This window comes from Ictidomys tridecemlineatus, chromosome 5 (genome assembly GCF_052094955.1).
Source record: "Ictidomys tridecemlineatus isolate mIctTri1 chromosome 5, mIctTri1.hap1, whole genome shotgun sequence".
Lineage (NCBI taxonomy): Eukaryota > Metazoa > Chordata > Mammalia > Rodentia > Sciuridae > Ictidomys > Ictidomys tridecemlineatus.
Genome location: NC_135481.1, coordinates 179,032,512 through 179,046,516, shown reverse-complemented (window position 1 = coordinate 179,046,516; position 14,005 = coordinate 179,032,512). Strand labels below are relative to the sequence as shown.

At 39.0% G+C, this 14,005-nt stretch overlaps 1 long non-coding RNA gene and 1 other non-coding gene across 2 annotated transcripts; one reads left to right on the top strand and one right to left on the bottom strand.

Annotated features, from left to right (window-relative positions):
* Positions 1 to 150: 150 nt before the first annotated feature.
* LOC120886970 (U6 spliceosomal RNA) lies at positions 151 to 256 on the top strand. The gene has a single exon (XR_005730153.2). It is a non-coding gene; the product is annotated as a U6 spliceosomal RNA (small nuclear RNA).
* Positions 257 to 6,336: 6,080 nt separating this feature from the next.
* LOC144378119 (uncharacterized) lies at positions 6,337 to 13,890 on the bottom strand. The gene is made up of 2 exons (XR_013439663.1): positions 13,587 to 13,890; positions 6,337 to 9,340 (listed from the first exon to the last, which is right to left on the bottom strand). It is a non-coding gene; the product is annotated as an uncharacterized LOC144378119 (long non-coding RNA).
* Positions 13,891 to 14,005: the final 115 nt, after the last annotated feature.

Genomic DNA, 14,005 nt, shown 5'->3' with positions numbered 1-14,005 from the left:
ATGGGGCTGGGGATGTGGCTCAAGCGGTAGCGCACTCAACTGGCATGCGTGCGGCCCACATACAAAAAACAAGTATGTTGTGTCTGCCAAAAACTAAAAAAAAATAATAATAAATATTAAGGAAAAAAAACAGGGACAAAAGCTCTGGCTGTGCTCATTGGGTGGTATACATTCTAAAATTGTAACAATACAGAGAAGATTAGCATGGCTCTTGCACACTGATAATATGCAAAAATAATATTTACTTTTCTTTATTTCTCTTTTTCTCATATTTTTTAAAAAGCATTTTGAGGACCAGAACCATTCATTCAAGTGCTCAAGAAAAGACCTTCAGGATACTCCAGGCTTATTAACATGAAATTGCTCACATATTAATGCCTATTGTAATATAGAGGATTTCTTGCCCCACAAACCACAATAATACCAAGAATCCCAGACTCTGTAGGCCCATACAAAATATAACATTTCCTACATTTATTAAGAGTCTGAATTGTGCTAGGCACCAAAGACCCAGAGAAAAATGAGATTTTAGGCCCTATTCTCAAGGAGCTCATAGCCTGATAAAGAAATTGGCACAATTTATAAGTTAAAATTCTTTTTGTCTGATACAAGTACAAGCATTGACATTGTTGCAAGTACAAGCAAAAACAATTATAGCTGTTCACTGGGGGCACTCCTATAATCCCAGTGAATCTGGAGGCTGAGGCAGGAGGATTACAAATTCAAAGCTAGCCTCAGCAATTTAGTGAGACACTGTCTCAAAGTTTAAAAAACAACAAACAAAACAAAAAAACTAAAAACCTGGGATTGTAACTTAGTGGCAAATGCCTGGGTTCCATCTTCAGTTCTAAAAAAAGGGGGGCAGGATTTATATTACAAGGATATTTATATTACAAGGATATTGGGGGCCTGAGCATCAACCAGAAATCAGACTTATAAAATAGGTACAAGGGCAATTTAAGTAAGAACCTGCAGCAGCTGCTACTGGCAGTATTATGCACCACTGTGGGAATTCAGTCCCTTTGTCTTTGAGTCACTTGAGGCAAAGTTTGGCCAGCAGCCACTGCTGATTGGCCAATCTCAGGTCACATGAATGAGTCCATGCTGCCAGAGAAAGAAGAGAGGAATGATCTACCCATAAAGGATATTCCTCCAAATGGGAAAGGAGAGAGGATGGAAAGAGGCTAACGTTGACAAGGCAATAAACAAACAAACCTGACACAGATATGAATAAAGTACCTTGATAGTTAATTTCTTTTTCATTAAGAAACCTGACTTGCCAGCTTCTTCTGAACTGGACATTAATAGACTGCTGGGCTGGGGATGTGGCTCAAGGGGTAGCGCGCTTGCCTGGCATGTGTGCGGCCCAGGTTTAATACTCAGCACCACTTTTACAAACAAAGATGTTGTGTCCACTGAAAACTAAAAAATAAATATTAAAAATTCTCTCTCTCTCCTGTCTCTATCTTTAAAAAAAATAAAATAAAATAGACTGCTAACCAGAGAGCTCCAACTTACAAAGTTCTATTTTGTTGTTGTTTTGTTTTGTTTTGTTTGTTTTGTTTCTGTTTTAAACTAGGGATTGAATGCAGGGACATTACCACTGAGCTACATCCCCAGCCCTAAGTTTTTGAAACTGACCACAAACTTGAAATCCTCCTGTCTCAGTCTCTTAGTTTTGGGGATTATAAATGTGTACCACCTTGCCCAGTTTTACCTATGCCTTGTTAGTAGCATCCATTTGCCTTAAGATCATCCATAGCAACTTACTAATATTTGGGTCTTGCCTTCCCAATTTTTAGGAGTCTTTCTTTGCATGAGTAGGCACTCAACTGGTGTTTTGAATGAGTAAATGAATGTATGAATAGTAGCCTCAACTCTAGAGAATAGAAACTTTCCTAGTCTCAACTATTTCAAAACTATAGTCATCCTAGCCCATAAAATAACAGCTCTACAACAAAACTCTGCATAAACACAAGACATATACTAACACAAGAAACATTCAACCCCTGCAGAGAAAAGTCCTTGAGTTCCATAAGCATTACTTTTTTTATATATTCCCTTTTGGGGGCTGGGAATAGAACTTAATGACTGAGTGCTTACCTAGCATGCACTTTGCACTGAGGCTCTAGGTTCAATGCCCAGCACACATACAAAAAAAATTTTTTCACTGTTTTCATTCACTAGGATATCTACCCTGCTAAGATATTTGTCATGTTTAAGTTAGAGAATAAAAGCTGCAAAGTTCTACATAAATTATTTAATTGCTATCTTACTAGATTCAGGGTTCAATATATTTAAAATAATCCCTCTAAATAGAAGTAGAATTAAAGACCTAACATGATAGGACATTCAATTACGAAATGATTTTTCAGGCCAGGGCTGGGGCTCAGTAGTAGAGCATTTGCCTTGTAAGGCACTGGGTTTGATCCTCAACATCACATAAAAATAAATAAAGATATTGTGTCCATCTACAACTAAAAAAAAAAAAAATTAAATGAAAAGGGCAGGAAGGGGAAAGGAGTGGGCAAAGGGATAGGAATGATGGTTGAATGATTTAGACATCATTATCCTAAGTACATGTATAAGACATGACATGTGAAAATACTTTGTGTATGAAATACTTTGTGTACAATCAATGTCTTAAAAATTGTGCTCTATACGTGTAATATGTAATGAATTACATTCTGCCATCAGGTATAACAAATTAGAATAGATTTTTAAAAATGAGGGACTGGGGTTATAACTTAGCAGTAGAGCGCTTGCCTTGCTATTGTGAGGTACTAGGTTCGATCCTCAGCACCAACATAAAAAATAAATAAATAAGGGCTGGGGATGTAGTTCAGTGGTAAAGTACTTGCCTAATATGCATGAGGCACTAGATTTGATCCTCAGCACCACATTAAATAAATAAATAAATAAATAAAGGTCCATCTACAACTAAAAAAATTAATAATGAATTTATTTAATAAATAAAGATATTGTGTCCATCTTTTTTTTTTAAGAGAGAGACACAGAGAGAGAGAGAATTTTTTTTAATATTTATTTTTTAGTTTTCGGCGGACACAACATCTTTGTATGTGATGCTGAGGATCGAACCCAGGCCACACGCATGCCAGGCAAGCACGCTACCGCTTGAGCCATATCTCCAGCCCCTTGTGTCCATCTTTAAAAAAATCTTTTAAAAATGAAATTATTTTTCTCAATCTCTATCCAACAAACCTAACTCTGTCTCTAATGAGGCATTTATGAGTCTGTCATGGCAAAAGGGCAGAACTAAGAAAAGCAAGCCTTTTTATCTCTCACAAACCTCATGTATTAAATAACACCAAGCTTGAGCATGTCAGACCCCAAAGCAGGAACTGGGGTGTGATCCTTGCAGCACAAAGCTGAGTGTGAGAACTCAGGAAGCCGGAAACCACAGTCTCAGTAGCATCTAAGAGGTCCAAGAAGTTCAACAAGGCACTAGGGGCCAAGGAAAGCAAGTTGAGTCTTGACTCTGGCTTGGGGTCTCTCCAGTCTGGGCTTGATGGAAAGTTCCTGAGCACCATAGCATTTTGTAATTTATATAGGGTTTTTTTTTGTTCATTTATTTTCTATTTTATTTTTATTTTCCTTATTCATTTATTTTTCGCAGTACTGCAGATTGAACACTGATACTCTACCACTGAGTTACATCCCAGTCCTTTTAAATTATTATTGATTTTTTGGTACTGGGGATTGAACCTAGGGACACTTAACCACTGAACCACATCCCCAGCAACCCTTTTTAAATTTTTTTTAAATGTTAATGGATCTTTATTTTATTCATTTATTTATATGTCATGCTGAGAATTGAACCCAGTGCCTCACGCATGCTAGTGAAGATCTCTACCACTGAGTCACAACCCCAGCAAACCCCACCCCAGCCCTTTTTCAATATTTTATTTAAAAACAGCTCTTTGTAAATTGCTTAGGGCCTTAAGGTCCTTCTTCCTCAGCCTCCCCAGGAGCAGTGATCACAGGCCTGCACCATCATGCCCAGCAGCACTTTGCAACATTATAAGAGAGCAAGAAGCCAGGTGCAGTGGTGTACTCCTCCATCACAAGTTTGGGCCTAGCCTCAGCCAATTAGTGAGGCTCTAGGCAACTAATTGAAACCCTGTCTCAAAATAAAAAATAAAAAAGCCTGGCAATGTAGCTCAGTAGTGAAGCATCTCTGCATTAAATACTCAAGAACAAAAAAAAAAAAAAAAAGAGAGAGAGAGAAGAAAAATGGTTTTAATTTTTGTCCTACTCAAAAAAAAAAAACTGATGAAGTCCTCTTGGCAGGCTTGTAGCTCAGTGGTAGAATGTTTTGTCTAACAACTGTGAGGCCCTGGTTCAATTCCCAGCATTGAAAAAGAAAAAAAAAAATCCACCTGGTCCAATTGAAGGGGCAAGGACTATATCCTATTTTTCTTTGACCCTGGGGACCCCCTACTACCTAGCATTATTCCCTGTAATTTAAATTCCTGAGGTTGGCTTTGAACTTGCAATCCTCCTGCCTCAGCCTCCTAAATCACTGGGATTATAGGCATGCAGAGCCCAGCAATTCCCTATAATTTGAACATACTTAAAAAAAAAAAAATGTTTCTTGTTATTTGAAATTTCTGTCAACCTAGAGATAAAAAGAAAGGGAAAGAATTTTAGTCTCAGGGACAAAAGGACGTGTGATTAGAAAAAAGCTGATTAAATAAAATCTAAATCCCCAGGTATCCACACTATGAACTTTATATAATTAAATTAATTTTTATTTTTATTTTTGATACTGGGGATTGAACCCAGGGTCTGGCTAACTTACTTAGGGCCTTGCTTAATTTCTAACTGGTTTTATATTTTTTTGGATATTTTTATTTCATTTTTATGTGGTGCTAAGGATTGAACCCAGAGCCTCACATGTGGTAGGTGGGCACTCTACCACTGTGCCACAACCCAGCCCCTGGCTTTGAGCCTCAGTCTCCTGAGCTTCTATGATTACAGGCATGCACCACCACACCTGGCCCATAATTTATTTTTAAGTAATTAATATTGTCACAGGGTTTAAATCCTAGAAATTATATAAAAAGATATAAAGTATCCCTCTAATTCTTGTTCCTCATTGATATAGTTTCCATTGGTTTCTTATTGTCTTATAAATCCATTGATGATTTTTGTTTTCTGGTTCTACCACCACTGAGCTACATCCTTAGACAGTTTTTTGTTGTTGTTGTTGTTGTTGTTTTTTGAGACAGGGCCTCACTAAATTGCCTGGACTAGACTCAAACTCATGGTATCCTGAGAAGTTTGGATGACAGGTATGTGCCACATTGCCCTGCTAGGATAAGCCACTAAGGAAAATATTATAAATTCAATAGAATTTAAAAATTATCTTTGAACTACTCAGGAGGATTGCAGGTTCAAGTTCAAGGCCAGCCTGAGCAATTTGAGCAAGACCTTGTCTCAAAATAAAATTAAGAAAAAGGGCTGAGGATGTAGCTTAGTGGTAGAGTGCCTTCCAGGCATGTGCAAGGCCCCCTGGTTTAAATCCCAAGTTAAAACAAAACAATCAAACAAACAAACAAATATACATATGTTCAGGTTAAGAGTATAGCTCAGGGTAGAATGCTTACCTAGCGTGTACAAGGCCCAGGGTTCAAGCCCCAGCAATTGAAAACAAATTAAATTCTGCGCGCGCGCGCATGCGCGCACGCGCACACACACACACACACACACACACACACACACACACACATATAAACATACATGCATATACATAGATGGGCTTATGCTAGGAAAATAAAAGGGGAGGCTAAAGAATAGTAACCAAGAGGGTTCCCTCGATTTGTTTTGGATTTTATAAACAATGTTGCAATAAATAATTCCCCTATTATGGTAATTCACAACCTTTCCAATATTTATAAATGATGCTTCAATAAACATTTCCATGGGTTCAATACAAGAAAGAAAGAAAGAAAGAAAGAAAGAAAGAAAGAAAGAAAGAAAGAAAGAAAGAACGAAAGAAAGAAAAGAGAAGAAAAGAAAAAGTGACTTATGGAAACTGTGCCAAGACACAGAAGTATAGGGCTGGGGATATAGCCAGTTGGTACAGTGCTTGCCTCACATGCACAGGTCCTAGGTTCAATTCCCAACACCACAAAATAAAAAAAGAAACAAAAGTATGATTGACTATATCAGTGTAATTATGTGCTTTTAAGGATGAGGGGAGGATATGTAGAATTGTTAATAACTGAAGCTCTGCCTCCCAGAACCTTCTGAATTTGTTTTTGTATGCTCACTAAGACCCAAAAATCTCTCTCCCTTCTCTTTTTAAAAATATTTTTAAATTGTTGATGTACTTATTTATTTATTTATATGTGGTGCTAAGAATCGAACCTAGAGCCTCACATATGCCAGGCAAGTGCTCTACCACTGAGCCACAACCCAGCCCTCCTCCTTCTGTTTTGCCCAGCCCATAGTTCCCTTGGGCTGAAATAGTATCTGAAGTCCAGTCTGAATTCCAAAATCCAGACTCTATGCTGGGGGTATATCTCAGTAATAGAGGGCATATGTGAGGCCCTAAATTCAATCTTCAGTACCCAAACAAAACCAAAAACAACAAATAATTCAGGTTCCAAATAGAATCAGTGAAGAAAGTCGTTGTAGGAACAATTAAGGAGAAACAGATAATCACAGGTACTCTCACACTCAAACCTTAGTTCACTTTTTCTGCTTTCCTTGACTATATCACTGGGTTTCTTCCCACCCGTTGGCTGTTGGCTTTTTTTTTTCTTGCTTTTTTTTTTTTTTTTTTTTTGAGTAGGGATCAAACTCAAGGGCCACTGAACTACATTCCCTTCTACTTTATACTTTGAGGCAGTGTCTTATTAAATTTCTCAGGCTATCTTCAAACTCACAGTCCTCCTATTTGAACCTCCTGAATAGATGGGATTACAAATGTGCACTACCATGCCCAATTTTCCTTTCCTTTTTTTTCTTTCATTCCTTTTTTCAAATTCTTTTCTTTTGAATGCTGTACTGGCAATTGAACCCAAGGCCTTGCATATGCTAGGCAACTACTGTGCCATTGCAGCTACACCCCCAACCCTACAATTAATTTTTTAAAGTAATGACCAAATTGTTTTCAACAGTAGCTCCATCATGAAACTGTAAAAATTCATACCATTAATGTACAAGGGTTCCAATTCTTCACATTCTTGGCAATGCCACTTATTTCCTTTACCATCACAGCATTTTTTTTTTTGAGAGAGAGAGAGTTTTTTTAAATATTTATTTATTTTTTATTAGTTTTTGGCGGACCCAACATCTTTGTATGTGGTGCTGAGGATCGAACCTGGGCCGCATGCATGCCAGGAGAGCGCGCTGCCACTTGAGCCACATCCCCAGGCCCCCATCACAGCATTTAAATCATGTTTATGAAGTATATGTTTAGCTCAGATACATTGTTTATATATTGGGTGGGGCCAGGTTTTGGAGAAGTTATATCTCTGAATATTCTACAAAAAATAATCAAGGACTTTTTTTCCCCCAGCTCCAAAAAAGAATGAGTCTACTAGATACATCCTTTCAGAGATGCTCTGTCTTTCTGGGCTATTCATTGTACAAGCTCATTCAGTCATATCATGGAATCACATGCCTTTCATTGAAAATTACTGTGAGTTGATGCTTCTTTTGTTTCCCAACCATCATTTTCAAGGTATATCTTCATCTTGTGATGCCTTGTCAGCAAGATCTTCCTCTCTATTGCTAATTTGCTTAATCCCTAAATCTCTTCTAATGCTATGTTTGATCACATTATTTTTTGCTTCTATGAGCAAATGTTTTAAAATAATACTCTGCCTGCTAATTTGCATTTCTCAGGTGGTCAATTCAGGATCTGTTGGGGGAAAATATATTACTTTACCTGACTCTTTGTGTTTGTTTCTGTCTATCCTTCACTTGTTTGTTTTTGCATTAGTGGGGATTGAGCCCAGGAAAGCTCTACAACTCAGTTATATCCCCAGTCCTTTTAATTTTTGAGAAAGGGTCTTTGTATATTTCCAGGCTGTCCTTGAATTTGCAATCCTCCTTCCTCAGCCTCCGGATCTCAGGGATTACAGGCATGTGCTACTATGCCCAACCATTCCTTCACTTTATTATTTAACCCCCTGGGTTAAACTCCCAGTACCAAAAACAAACAAACAAAATAAATAAAATAAAGTGACAAATTATATTTTAAATTACAGTGTTTTTAATTTTTAAATTTTTATCTTCAATTTAAAATGGTGTTTTGGCAAATCTTTTGGCTATCATTTGAACTGGTTATTATGAATGCGCATTAATTTTTGTTGCCTTAACCAGGGGGAGTTCAAAACACTTTACTTTTTTTTAAGTTGTTGATAGACCTTTATTTACTTATTATTTATTTATATGTGGTGCTGAGAATCGAACCCAGTGCCTCACACATGCCAGGCAAGTACACTACCTTGGAGCCAAAACCCCAGCCCCTACAACACTTTACTTTTCAACCAAATATTAAACTCTGGAAAATGCAGCAATTGTTGTTTCCCTTATAGTTCATAGGGTATCTTAAGAAAATGTATCTTGAGTTTGGTAAAAGGGATTGACAGTTATTGTGAATGTTATAACCTGTGGTACCAACCTCAAGTAAGTGGCTGTGGACAAACCTCTAAAACATCTTTTCTTAAGGACTAATCATTCACAGTTGTGTGTGTGTGTGTGTGTGTGTGTGTGGTGCTAGAGATTGAACTCAAGGCCTCATGTATGATAAACACTTGCTCTGCCACTGAGTAACACCCCAGCCTATGTTCACAAATTCAAGTAAATTCCTTTAGGATATATCATTAGAATGTTCTTGATATCGTGATCAACAAGCAGGTAAATATTTGCAACTTGTGCCAAATTCATTAAGTAGTACAGACAGGATCTAGGTGGAGAGGATACATAAATTTCTCTAGCTAAATCAGATCAAGATCATATGGGTGGTAAAGTTAATTCCATCTGAATAAAATGGGCTTGAATTTACTGTTGTCATAGAGACAAAAAGAAAAAAGAAAAGACTCCTTGTGCCTATTAGTGGCTTAGGAAGAATTGTTAGAGCATCAAAGCCATATTGTGAAACCATAAGATTCTGATCCTGATTTTAAAAGCCTTGTATTGACAAACTTGAGGTCAGCCAGAACAATTTATTTATTTTTATTTAAAAATTTTTTTTTCGGGCTGGGGATGTGGCTCAAGCGGTAGCGCGCTCACCTAGCATGCGTGCGGCTCGGGTTCAATCCTCAGCACCACATACAAGCAAAAATGTTGTGTCCGCTGAAAACTAAAAAAAATAAATAAATATTAAAAATTCTTTCTCTCCTCCCTCTCTCTCTCTCTAAAAAATATAAATAAAATAAAAATTTTAAAAAATAAAAAATAAAAATTTTTTTTTCGAGGGGTTATCAGGGATTGAACTCAGGGCCACTCAACCATAAGCCACATCCCCAGTCCAACCCTATTATGTATTTTATTTAGAGACAGGGTCTCACTGGTCTCATTCAGTGTCTCGCTGTTGCTGAGGATAGCTTTGCTCGGGATCCTTTTGCCTCAGCCTCCTGAGCCACCGAGATTACAGGAGTGTGCTACCATCCTGGCTTATTTTTTTAAATGTTCTGGTACTAGGAATCGAACCCACATGATCATTACCAGTGAGCTAAGTCCCCAGCCCTTTTCTTTTTGATGCTAAGTTAGTTATGGGTTCAACAAGTTGCCAAGGCTGGCATTGACCTTGTGATCCTCCTGCCCAGTAGCTAGGATTACCCAGTGCCAACACACCTGGCCAGCTTATGCAATTTAATTATTTATTTTATTTTTTAGCAATCAGATAAAACCCAAGGGCATTTTACCACTGAGCTATATCCTCTGCCCTTTAGGCTTCTTATTTTGAGACAGGGTGTCACTAGGTTGCTTAGGGCCTTGCTAAATTGCTGAGGCAGACCTCAAACTTGTGATCCTCCTGTCTTCAGCCTCCCAAGTTGCTGGAATACAGGCTTATGTCACCAAACTGGCCAGTCTAGGCAATTTACCAAAACTAAAAATATAAAGTATGGGCTTGGGTTGTGGCTCAGTGGTAGAAAACTTCACTGGCACATGTGAGGCACTGGGTTTGATCCTCAGCACCACATAAAAATAGGTAAAGAAAATGTACTGTGTCCATCCACAAATAAAGAAAAAAAATTTTATATATATATATATATATATATATATATATATATATATATATATATATATAAAGAGTTGGGGACATAGCTAGGTGGTAGTGGTACAGCACCTCTGGGTTCAATCCCCAGTACCACACACACACACACACACACACACACACACAAAGACAACACAAAACATGTGTGTGTGTGTGTGTGTGTACACTTCCTTGTATATACTGGAAATTAATTTTTAAAATGCAAATAGCAAAAATGTACTTTTTCCCCATAAAAGTCACACATGGCACTAGTTTAATAATTGCAAGACCCTGGGTTCAATTCCTAGCACCACACAAAGTCATAGATGGATATAAAAATAAACTTATGCCAGGTGTGGTGGTGCACATCTGTAATCCCAGAAGCTTGGGAGGCTGAGACAGGAGGATCTTGAGTTCAAAGCCAGTCTCGGCAATGGAGAGGTGCTAAGCAACTCAGTGAGACCTTGACTCTAAATAAAATACAAAATAGGGCTGGGGATGTGGCTCAGTGGTTGAGTACCCCTGGTAACCTCCCCCCCCAAAAAAAAATCTTACCCAAGCAAAATGTTTAATTTTCAGACAAATTCTGAGTACAATATCCATTATGTCTTCTATTCTATTGCCTGTTGTTATGCCATGGACTCCTAAAATTTCAGACAAATTTAGTTCATTTTTTATACTTCTGTGTATCTAATCCAGAGGCTGGCACATAGCCAAGTGTTCTACCACTGAGCTATATTTATAGCTCATATATCTGTCCTAGAACTTGATACTTTTGCTGCAACCTCCTGAGTCAGTGGGATTACAGATGTGAACAAGTTTTATAGGATTGGTCCATTGTGCCCAGTTAGAATAATGTGGTTTTTTGTATGTATGTGTGGTGCTGGGGATTGAACCCAGGGCCTTGTACATGCAAGGCAAGTACTCTACCAACTGAGCTATATCCCAGCTCCAGAATAATGTTCTTGATGGTGACCAATGACCTTCTCTCCACAAATGAATGAAAAAATGATGAAAAGGAAATGAATTTATATACAATGTTCATGAACTAGAGAGAGGTTTTACAAAATGAAAAGCATATAGTGTTTTTTGTGGGGGGTGGGGTGAGTACCAGGGATTGAACTCAGGGGCACTCAACCACTGAGCCACATCCCCAGCCCTATTTTATATTTTATTTAGAGACTGGGTCTCACTGAGTTGCATAGCACCTCACTTTTACTGAGGTTGGCTTTGAACTTCTGATCCTCCTGCCTCAGCCTCCAGAATTGCTGGGATTATAGGCATGGGCCACTGTGCCCAGCTTCAGCTGGTGTTCTTGATTGTCTGCTAAACTGATGGTCCTTGACTGAAATTTAAGAAACTTTCACTCATGAAGTGATTTGGATTCCACCCCCCACCCCACTCCACCTTTGGTACCATGGATTGAACCCAGAGATGCTCTACCACTGAGCCACATCCCTAGCTCTTTTTTTGATGCTAAGTTACTTATGGGTTCAACTAAATTGCTGAGGCTGGTTTATGAACTTGTGATCCTCCTGCCTCACCCTCCCAAGCTGCTGGAATTATAAGGCTGTACCATCCTGCCCAGTTTCAAGTGATTTGGATCTTAAATCTTTCCTCTTCACAAATAAGAAGTCTAGAATTTAAGGTCAAATTTTGCCCCATCATGTACTTAAACAAACCAAAATATTTGAAAGGTATGATGTATCCTTTAAACTCCACTCTGCTATTCAGCCTTCCTTTATTAATTTTTTTGTCTACCTAACCAGCGGACCCCTGGTAGTACCTTGAAATTCAGCAGTGAGTGTCACCAGTTTTGGTCAGTCTGGAGAAGCTTAGACTTGCTAATAAGATTACCCCCTTTCTTCTTTTCTTCTTAGTAGTAGAGATTGAACCCGGGATCTCTCACATGCTATGCAAGAGATGTACCACTGAGCTTCATCCCTGGCTTTTTTTTTTTTTTTTTTTAATATATTTTAAGTTGTAGTTGGACACAATACCTCTACTTTATTTATGAATTTTATGTGTGCTGAGGATAGAACCCAGTGCCATGCACTTACTAGGTGAGTGCTCTACAGCTGAGCCACAACCCAGCCCACATCCCTGAGCTTTTTTTAATAACTTTTTTTTAGAGGTGGGTACCCAGGGTTGAACTCAGGGACTAGACCATTGAGCCAAATCCCTAGCCTTATTTTGTATTTTATTAGAGAGAGTGTCTCACTGAGTTGCCTAGCGCTTTGCTAAATTGCTGAGGCTGACTAGCTGCGACCCAAATGATAACTTTGTTTATTTACATTTTATTTGGTGCTAACAATTAAACCCAGTGCCTCACATATGCTAGGCAAGCACTTAACACACTAAACCACAACACCAGTCCAATCACTGGCCTTTTACATTTTGACACAGGGTCTTGCTGAATTGCCTAGGTTAGCCTTGAACTTGTAAGCCTACTGTTTCAACCTCCACAGTAGCTAGGAAGAGTAACTGGATAATAGGAGTGTCCTATTGAGTCCAGTTAATCCCATTTATTTTTTAGGAGGAATTGGAAGGTGTTCTGAGGAGTTACTTATCTAAGGACACAGTGTTGGAGCAGTTACACCAATTAAAGTTTAATTAATCACATTTAATCTCATTTAAAATCTTTTTTGCCCTCATTAGTTTACTAATAAACTTCATCAAACTTGTTTGAAGACATCTTTTTTCCCAAGAAATTTTTTTTTTTTTTTTAAGTACTGAGATTTGAACACAGGGGAGCTCTACCACTGAGCTATATCCTCAGCCCTTTTAAAATTGTGAGACAAAGCCTGGCTAAATTATCCAGGCTGGCCTCAATCTTGTGATCCTCCTGACTCAGTCTCCTGAGTCGCTGGGATTACAAGTATAAGCCACTGTAACAAGCCTCAAACATTTTTATCTGGGAGGAAAAGTGACCCTGTGCTCCCTCTTGTATTTCTCAGAATTAACCAGAATAAAAGTGGCAAGTTTATGCTTGGACTGCTAGGTTTTGAGAGGTGGGAGGAGCTAAATTGTAGGGGAAAATTGCCCCTTACCCGCCCATTGCTGGAAATAGAACTCAGGGCCTACAATATGCTAGTCAAGCACTCTCCAACTGATCAACATTCCCCAACCCAAAATGGGGGCATTTTTGAAGAAACAATGATACAAGGCCAAACTAAATTCAGGGGCTCAACGCTGATTCAGTTTGAAAGGAAGCAATTTCCCCCCACCCCCACGCTCTCTTTGCTTTCACCCTGTTTCCTCAGGTGTTTCAAAGCGACAGTCTAGGACCTTATCTAGCCCACTGTCCCTACATGGCAGGGAAATCACGATTTTTATTCTATCCTCCTACCCCTGTACGGTCTCTTCTCGCCGTCTCTTTTATACGTTTTCCCCTTCGTCTTCCCCCTCGGCTGACAATCTGAAAATGACCGTTTTATCCTACCGCCATTTGGACTAGGTTGCCTTATGGCGACCTTGACAGCCATCTGGGTGGGAGGCCGGAGGGGGGTGGCGGTTGGCTGTGTATGGGGGAAACCTTCAGATGGCTGCAAGGAGGCGCCACCAGCAGGGTACCAGGGCTGATCTCCACTCAGGTAGGAGTTCTTTGAAAGATTGACAGACAGAGCACCAACTGTCTTTGACCTAACTATCTGCCCCATCTCGCGAGATTTCGACGACTATCTAGTGGGGGGTCCAAGGCGCCTCTCTGAATGGGGGATGGGAATGTCTGTGGCGCAATCATTGCGCGAGATTGAGCCACGGCCGCAG